The sequence below is a fragment of the Nicotiana tabacum genome, chromosome 3 (genome assembly GCF_000715075.1).
Source record: "Nicotiana tabacum cultivar K326 chromosome 3, ASM71507v2, whole genome shotgun sequence".
Taxonomy (NCBI): domain Eukaryota; kingdom Viridiplantae; phylum Streptophyta; class Magnoliopsida; order Solanales; family Solanaceae; genus Nicotiana; species Nicotiana tabacum.
This window is the reverse complement of record NC_134082.1, coordinates 45,730,715-45,740,957: the sequence shown is the minus strand read 5'-3', so window position 1 is coordinate 45,740,957 and position 10,243 is coordinate 45,730,715.

The window sequence follows — 10,243 nt, the reverse complement described above, 5'->3', positions numbered from 1 at the left end:
CAAATGTGCAATGGGATCACCGTGCCCTTCATATAAATCAAACTTAGGCATCTTGAACCCAGCCAGGAGTCGGACGTCCGGGAAAGGGCATAGATCTTTGTAAGCTACGCTGACTTGGTTGCCCAATCCGTGCAGGTTCCTGAAGGACTGCTCCAGGCTTTTGAACTTTCTCAATACCTCATCCTGTTCAGGGGTTTTAACCGGCTTTTCAATCTCTGCTGGTACCTCCAAGTGTGAATTGTAGGCATGTGGTTCGGGGGTATGGAATGTAGGCTCAGGGGGGTAGTACTGCGTATCGTGGGCCTGAAATAATGGCTCACTGGTCGTTCTTTGCAAGGTGGCTGATGTGGGTCCCACAAAAGTGGGGATATTTGGTGTTGGGAGAGTTTGATGGGGTGGTGGAGCTTGGGAATCATGAGGGCTCCTTTCTTGATGATAACGAGGATTTGGGAGGCTTGTGGAAGGGCCGGAGTGAGGGTATTCCGGCATGTGCCCCAGTGGCTCAGGGCTCTTTTGTGCTTTGGCTAGATCTAGCTGCATTGCATTCATCTCTAGTCCCATCATTTCAATCTTTTCCATCGCTTCTTTTAACAACTGGCTCATCGGCCTTTCTTCCTCATTACTATTCTCTGAAGTAGTCATGCTTGTTTCTACCGGTCCTTTGGATCTGGTTTGGTAAGAATGTGTTGCCAGAGTTCTTTAACAACTAACTTGTCTGGTTCAGACAACAACAAACTTTGTTAGCGTTAGAGTTTAACAGATTTGATCACAACACATAGAGGATGCAATGCTCCTAGGCAGTTGACCATTTCTACGTGCTTTGTTTCAAACAACATGCGTCATCCCGACTTGCTCATTTGTTCCCTCTTTTAAAACACTTTGGGAAACCCTGTATTTTGTTTTATTTTTGTATTTTCTTTTCTTTCTTTATCCAAAAGCGGTCGAATCTTATGGGGATTGCCTACGTATCACGTCCCCGCGCGAATCAGACCAGGCGTAGTTCTGCCATAAAGTAAAGAAACACAAAATTCTTTTAGAATCATTAAATTCATTCTCAAAATTTTGCTATTACAAATTACTTCAAACAAGGAACAACAATAGTACAGACTCCACGGTTCTTTGACCCTATTTGATTAAAAGAAGAGAAAACAACATACGGGAAAGCAACAAAGCCAAATAAACAAGACTCGACCAAAGATTAATTTTCCAACTTAGGGGCTCGCGAGGCGTCATTCGGCCTTTCCGCGGCCCTTGGGGTGAGGTCTCTCTGCAGGCTTTTCAATTCATTCATGATTCGGTGGACGCAGCCCATGATGGAAACAAAGACGGTCTTCCGAGGCATTTGCTCACATGCCAGGCACCTCATGTAGATGTAATGCCCAATCTCGTCGATCCTTCCTCGAACGTTGTCCCTTTCTGCGAACAACTGCCTTATCTGTCGGTTCTTTAATCCTAGTGTTTGTGCATTGTTGGCAAGTTGATCCTGGAATATCTCCATTTGCCTTTCCATCCTGGTCATTGCATCGTAACAACGTCTTCTGTCGGCTTGGGCATCTCGTGTTTGCTTGAAGATCCTCTCTTGAAGAGTGGAATTCGTTTCCTTTAATGTCCCGACGCTCAGTTCATAATCCCTTATGACTTGTCGCAGGCGCTGCCTCCGGGCCATTGTACCTTTTGCCCACTTGGTCCGCAATCTTGCTGTGCTAGCCTTGGATTTTTCCAAATCTTCCTGGTATTCCGCAACCTGATCCTTTAACGCTGTTATCAACCTTTTATCCGCCCGGCTTCTCGGTTGGTTGTTGGCCTCTCTTTTCATCTTCCGGATCTGAGCTTTGAGGATCTCGCCTTCTCTGATTAATCTGTTATTTTCTCCCTTGTGGGCAACGGACTGTAATTGGCTCTCAAACTTCATATCCTGAACTTGTTGCTTCAGTTTGCCTGTTTCGGCAAGATATTCCCGCTCTTTGGCCAACCAGCCCCACTGCTCTTGTGAGGATCTGGCAAATTCTTGCAGGTGAGGTCTTTTAACCGACCTTGCAGACAATGTTTCCCCTTTGTACCAAGCCTGATATCCGGGTGAAACTTCCCCTTTTGTCCGATTCACTACACAAGTATTTGCTTCTAAGTGTTGACATTGGCTCCAAATTTGGCGAACCCTTGCTTCAGGAAACTGGCCATCGGGACTGATCCCAATCACCTGGGTGCTTAGATCCTCGTCTTTCGGCACTATCTGACACCTCACAAGTTGCCTTAAAACCCGATGCGGCGCATATGGTTGAATGCTCTTACGTCCCATTAAGAGAAAATGGGGCCTAGCTGCTGGCATGTATATGACTTCGTCGATCGGCAACCACCCCAGCGTCCACTGTATTTGACTGGCGCTGAGGGTACGAAAATATGAGGTCCATGCCGAGATTCCTCGAGGTAGGTAGGCCTCATTAACTCTGGTATAGAACTCCTCTATGCAGGTCTTTCCAGCGGGTCCATGGCTCAGAAACTGGCCCGGTGGCATAGGTGTTCAGTCATCCACATTTGTAACAACAAGTTGCAACCTTCAAAAAAGTTTCCTCCGGCCTTGTAGGACGTGAGAGCCCGGAACATATCAGATACAATCATGGGTGCCAGCGTGCTATTTTTCTGTGTGAGAAAAGTACTGACGACCCCTGCTATATTTATGTCGATGTTCCCGTCCTTTCTTGGGAATACTAAGAGCCCTAAAAAAGTTATCATAAAAGCAACCCGTCTGTGTTCATCCCACTTTCGACGGTTACTTTTGCTGCACAACTGGTTTTCTGGCTTGTCGAATCCTCCTACGTGACCATATCTTTGGTATATGAAACTCATAGTGCAAAAACCTTTTGCCAAGTCAGGGTTATGAATTGTTCTGACTATTTTCAATGAGTCTAGAAATCGGTGTATCGCCACGGCTCTTGGAGCAACCAGGTATTTATGCCTCAATGGAGCCTCAGCACTGCCGATATACCCTGCTATTTCTTCTAAAGTTGGGGTAAGTTCAAAGTCCGAGAAGTGGAAGACATTGTGCGCAGGATCCCAGTGAGGGACTAGCGCCCTTATGATATCTCCCCGTGGCCTGATATCCAACAAACCCGTGAGGTCTTTCAGATGTTTCTTGATTTCGTCCTGCCCTTCTTTGCCTAAATCATTCCACCATAGCCGCAATTGGAGGGGAATTTTATTCATGATTGAAAAGGGTTCATTTGGCGACGTGCTCATTCTGCACATTTATTAATAAGATTTTAACAAACGAAACTTATTTTGATAAAATAAAAAAAAACATATGCTCACTTTCTTCAAAAGGGTTTCTGAACACGACCTCTCAGCACTTCGAAGGCTTTTAAGGTTGTGTGATTAAAAAACAACAAAAAGGTGGTCGTTTGTACAAAGGCAGCCTTCCGGAGTTCCTTTTGGGAACATTTGGCTATTTATGACAAAACAACATCACCTGACTTATTCATGACTCTTTTTATCGTTTTTCAAATTAGCAATCTCAACATTGCGAACATGGCCTTTCAACGTCTCGGGGACGAAGATTTTAAGGCTGTGTGGGTCAACTGGACCAAATCTAAAAAAAATGACCCAAAGGTGGCTGTTTATGCAAAGTCAGCCTTCCGGCGTCCCTTTTGGGAACATTCGGCTATGTCTTGATAAAACAGCGTCACCCGACTTCTTTATGACAAAATTAAAATTTGACATATTATTTATTATTATTATTATTTATTTGTTTTTGGCTTTTTAGCAAAAGGGGGGTTGGACCCGATGGGGGTTGCCTACGTATCTCACATCCGGTGAGAATCAAACCCGCGTAGTTTGGGAATTTTAAATGAGCAAACATTTTTTGTTGCAAGACAAACCATTTTTGAAAACAAGACAAAATAACTCTTCATTTTTCAAAAAGATAAAATAACCTATTTTTCTAAAATAAAGACTCTTTCTTTTTTTCATTTTCTTTTCAACAAAAGATTTTCCAAAGATAAAAGACTTTCTTTTTCTATATTTTTTTTTATATTTTATTTTTCATTTTCTAAAATAATCAATTAATACCTTAACTGTTATGTCTCTTTTTGTTTCCTCTTTCTCCTTTTTTTCAACATTCCCAAGATTCAAAAACCAGTCGACATGCAGGTTTGAAACAAATATATGTACGTAGCAAGTAAGATGCATCAGGATGGTCTTCTCTGTTCCAGGTTGCTAGTCCTAGACGGACCCAACCCCTGTGTTGAGTCCCCTAAGTCAAATGCAACGTGATGCAAATAAGCATTCCTACTAGGGATCCGGCATGAAGTAACGTTATTCTATGTTCAAAACCTGGGTCGGTGTTCTAGACAGTGTACCCGAGCGGACAACTCGAGCTGAGGAAGGAGCTCCTTTCCGGGAACCAAAAGGCCAGCCGGCTTAGAAACTTTCCGAGCCTCTTTTATTTAGGGTATGACACTAACAGAATAGGGAGTCTCAACCAGTAAGCACATCCCCGGAGGTAAGAAGAGAAAGGTTTCGGCACAATTTATATACAGTTCAGATAATATCAAAGCGGTAAAAGCAGCATTTATCACATTAGGCTCAAAACATGTAAAAATCAGACAAAGCCAAATATAACAATTTATCTAAGCTTGAATTTCTAACCCTAAACCAGTGGTTCTGGGTAAAAAGTCCCCAGCAGAGTCGCCAGAGCTGTCACACCTTCTTTTTCCGTACCCGCGAGGGTACAGGGGAGTTTTTTTTCCAATTAAAAGGACAATCGAAACGGGATTTATTTATTTATTTCAGAGTCGTCACTTGGGAGATTTAGGGTGTCCCAAGTCACCAATTTTAATTCCGAATCGAGGAAAAGAATGACTCCATATTACAGTCTGCGTACCAGAAATCTGGATAAGGAATTCTGTTAACCCGAGAGAAGGTGTTAGGCATTCCCGAGTTCCGTGGTTCTAGCACGGTCGCTCAACTGTTATATTCGGCTTGATTATCTGATTTTATACAAATGTGAACTTATGTGCCAATTTTATCTTTTAACCGTTTTTATCATTCACTGTTATTTTTATAGGACTTGCAACGTCGTGAAAACATATCTCGAACCACGTTACATCAATGCACCCGTGGTTATTGACATATCTCGACTCGGTTGAGATTTGGATTTGGGTCACATAAATATGCACCCGAATTTAGGGAGATAACATTATTAAAAGCGTGCCTAACGCAACTAGCGTATTGTTATTTTGGGGAAAGCCATAAAATTAGCTAAACGGCCTGTCCCGAATCTAAGTGTTTTAATACATATACATTTAGAGGGCCCCGCAGCTTCTACATTTTTTGTTTGTCGAGGCTCGTCTCATTCATTATTAAAAGGATTTACAACGTCATGGAAATGCATCTCAGACCACGTCACAATCAATGTACCCGTGATTAGAGACACATTTCGATTTCGTTGAGACTTGGATTTGGGTCACATAAATGTGCACCCGAGCTTAAGGAGATAATATTATTAAAGGCGCGCCTAAAGCAACTAGCGCATTATTATTTTGGGTAGGGCCGTGAAATTTGCTAAACGGCCTATCCCGGAATCTAAGTATTTAATACATACATTTTGTGAGGGCTCCGCAATCTGTACATTTTTTATTTGGCGAGGCTCGTCTCATTTTTTTTTTTTAAAAGGATATCTTAAAGCGACTACGTTCTTCTATTTTTGTCCGTCTCTAGAATGACAGAGAGAGAAGATCCTAGCCCCATTACATACTTAAAGTATTTATAGTCGAACCCCAAACAAGAGATAAAATTTATGAGTTTCCAAATACAAAAGCACGTGTGGGCTTGGGTCCAACGCATATGGTATTACACTGGACTTGGCTGTCCTTATTCCGATATTAGCCTAACTGCTTGTTCTTATGCCAATTCGTGAGTTTGCAAACTGGAAGATAAAATGATACTATTTCCTTTAACAGTCTATTGTAAGTTTAAAATAGGCTAATCTGTTGTCATGAAAGGACTTTAAGATCAAGCTTTAGTCCTGATTCGAACCATTTGGTATACTGAGATTAGACTATTACGACAATTAGAAGTCCATTTACTTGATTCAAGTCTAACATGCATCTTTACAAACGTCATGAAATAAGCAGGATGATTTCTAGCCTCATATCCCTCTAAGGACTTACCTAGGGAGTTCATAAGCTAATTATACAGTTCCTTGGAAGGAAATTACACATTATTGATACAAAAAATGGTTTAAGTACAATCAGCAGAAAAACTAAATTCAGTTTATAGCTTCAACTTCTTCATGTGTGTATTCATGCTTCAAATGTCAACTTCAAACATGGAATTACATCGACCTAGTATGTGTACCTGGATTCAGATAACCAAACAAAAGAAAAGGAAGGATGTCAGCAGCAAGCAACCAAGCAGCAGTCACAGCAGTAACAGACAACAACAACACAACAACAAACAACCAGCCACGATGATGAAGCTCGCAAATGGTCGAGCAACAGACAAGCAATCCCAGAAACAGAATGATGAATCAAATAGCAAGCCAGAGTACTCAATGTAACAGGACCAGCAGTTCAAAAGACACCAACGGCTCGGCCAATAACCCACAAACAATTAGCAAAGACAACTTGGCCAACTTGAACTCCTAAGCAGTTTTCAGACAGTACTTGGTTACAATATTCTGCAAATTTCTTTAGGTTTCTTTTTTTTCTGAAGACTAAAAGTCCAGCCCTTTTTTAGTTCCGCAACAACTTATTTATAAGCCAACAACCCAGTGCAGTCAAGCTGCCTGGATTCTGCCAGTTGCAATCTGCCCATACCCCTTAACTCCCCATGCCTAAAGGCATTTTTCTTGGTAAACTTAATCAGCCCCTCATGCTTTGTCCTATTGCTCTAATCAAGAGTTATGAGTTTAAAGTATTCATTTAATTCCCATGCTCTTGTGTTTTGTTCCCCATTAATAGTATTTTAATTGACACTTGACAGCTTCTTCTAATCCTGAACACTTAGTCAGATTTTCCAGTTCGAATCCCCCCTCCCACAACTAACAAACCAATCTATAATCAGTCCAAACAAACCTTCAACAAAATCAGCCAGTAACTGGCTGTGAAACTAACCTAAATCGCTCAGTTAGGTCGTTTGTTATTTAATACTGTGAAACTAACGTCAAACATGTGACGAGTCAACTTTGCGAGTTATAACGTATACTAATTAGTCGCTAATCAACTAAACTTAAAACAGAAACAAACTGAGTGTTTCAGGCCTTTTTCGGACAATAATGGAACTTTACAAACTTAATTATTTGACGACGTTACTCAGGTCGACTATACGAAATATCATACGTAACAATTAAACGATTAACAACATAGACTAAACAGGGTACCAATTTATTTAAATCACTCGGGCCATTTCATTATGCAGTTTGTGAAACTTAACTAACTGACAATATCAATCGAAGCGACTAAACATCTTATAACACTTAACTAATATTCGAGAAAAGAAATCGACCAAACAAAAGGGTCTTTGGAGACGGACAGAGAATAATCAAAAACAAACTAAACAAAGCCATAAACATATGCATAACACCTAAACAAAAGCAAGAAAGGACGATTACATCGGAAACTTACCTCAAACGAAAACAGGTTTGGTTTTTTAGGGTTCTTGAACTCAGATTTGGGATTTGCCAAGTTATGCTTGTATTTGACCGGAACCAAAGCTGATTAAGGCCTGAGGGACGTTAGGGGAGTGACTAGGGTGAATATGGGGTGGTTTGGTGTAGATCTAGGTTTGGTCTCGGACCTTCGAATGAAGATTCGAGACGTTCGGGGAAGATTCGAGGCAAGCTGAGTGTGGATTTGGAGGGGGGGGTCATGGTGGTTCAGGGGTGTTAGACTCATGGCCAACGACACCGTTGCCGCCGGCTTTCAGGCGAAGGGGTGGGGTGGCGGCTAGGGTTTGGGTGTTAGGGTTGGTCAGGGAGACGATGAAGCCGGGGGAAGGGGGGGTGTTTTGGATAGGGGGCGGGGTAACCAAGTTGGGCTTTATATATGATTTTGAGGTTTAGATCCTGGCCATCGGATCATGTGAGATCAAGGGCCAGGATCTACTCATTGAAAAAAAGACGACGTCGTTCGGGGGCTGATAGTGGGTTGAGACCGGGTAGGGGATTGGATCGGGTCAAATTTGATGGGCCTAGGGGAGGGCCTAGATCCGTTGGATCAAGGGGTTGGACGGCTCAGATCAATTGCCTAAGACGGCGTCGTTTGGGTTAAATGTGTGGCCTGATCGGGACCGTTCATTTGAATCAAATCAACGGCTCAACATAGGGACGCTGATATGGCGTCGTTTGGGACGTACCCGGGCAGCTTATGTTTGGACTGGACCTGTGTCCTGGTTTTGGGCCTGATTTTAATTCATTTTTGGCCCAAACCAATTTCATTACTCCTTTCTTCTAATTTTTAAAGAAAAAATGAATTTAAAAAAAAACCATCATTAATTTAATCACTTAACCCAATTATCACACACATATGAAAATATTTAAGTAGGTTAAATCACAACCTAGAATAAAAGAGGCATATATATTTTTTGAATTTTCTTTTAATGACCGAATTATGGTTTAATTACACACGACATATATTTTGTATTTTGTTTGATAAGTTTAAACGAAAAATGGACAGAACCACAAATGACTGCCAACACGTGTCACGCAAAAATCGAAAAATTGTACAGCGAGGCCATTTGCCATTATTTTTGATTTCTTTTTTGGAGTGATTGTCCGTGAAGCAAAAATCACGTGCTTACAGTAATAAGGCTCATCACCACCTATCTTACCTTATAAACTCTTCTTCTTCTTATTCCTAGATTCATATTCAACATACTTGGCCCTCTCCTACCTAGTTTAACATTTTCTTGTTCAGGAGCACTTTCTTTCCTCTTCCTTCTCTCTACAGTCCTTCTTTCTGCCCTAAATGCCGTGTACTCCTCATGTGTATCACTGCCATAATCAACTTCTCCTTCTTCAAACAACTCCTCATATTCTGAATCTGAGCTATTAGCAATGCTGCTGCTAGATTCAATGAGTTTGATTAATCATCAGTAGTAACAGCTGTAGGTACACTGTTATTGGCACTATTTTCAGCAACATTGGATGCCTTTTCAGAAGTTCCCAAACCCTCACAACCCTCCAAATCTTGACCAAATTCCTTCTCAAAAGTAACATTACTATCACCCCCACTTGGATGACATATTCTAATAGAGGGGGGACTACTACAACATCATCAATCATGTGATCTACATATACCTATAAAATATGCCCACTTTTTAGCTCTTCACAAATACTCATAAGGTCCCTATCAACCTTAATTACTACTAGACCGAGATAATTAGGCAGTCTAACATAAATAACAGAAGAACTATTGTACCCAAACTCTTTCACATAACCTAGAAACTCAAAATTTGAGAACATATCAACATCGACATCAACACAATCAGTAATCATCCCACCAACATAATCCTCTAGTGAAAAGGAATGTAACTTATCCATGGAGATTTTTTCACCATGGAAAAACCTCAGTGTAACAAGTACAAAAGACATTGAAATACCTCAATATAGTAGAAAATAAACTAATTAAGGATTAATAGTTACCATTAGACCCCGACATAACAAGTGACAACACATGCAACAAGAAAAAACTGAAATTTGGTTATTATTACGCCTTGAAAAATTGTATTTCTGTTACTCGATTTTACATTGAATACGTTACAGTGAAGAAATTTAAAGCAAGTTCAAAACCCTAGTTACGGATGATATTAAACAAACTAAAACAGAGATAACATTTAGGGTTGATGATAGAAAAGGCTAGGGTTGATGGATTTACCTCCAAAGTAAAACAGAGATAACGTTTGAACTTGATTCTTCAGAGACCGTCAGCTTCGAATGGATCTTCCACCAACTCGTCAAAAGAAACAATAACAACAAACGGAATACTAAAGAATAACGAAATCGAAGGATTTTGCAACAGGCCCCTTCGATTTTGGTTAGGCAAATCGATTTTGGTGAGGCAAATCGAATTTTTGAAGGTGGGGCATTATGGTTCTTCAATTTGGGAATTTTTAACTAACGGGGTGAATGAGAGTGTTCGTAAATAGAGGAAGGCTATTATTTTTATTTACTGAACAATTTAATTACGTGGCTTCATAATAAAAGCGCGTGTTTCCCGCTCAACTTATTATAGTTGGGCCAGAGCTTAGG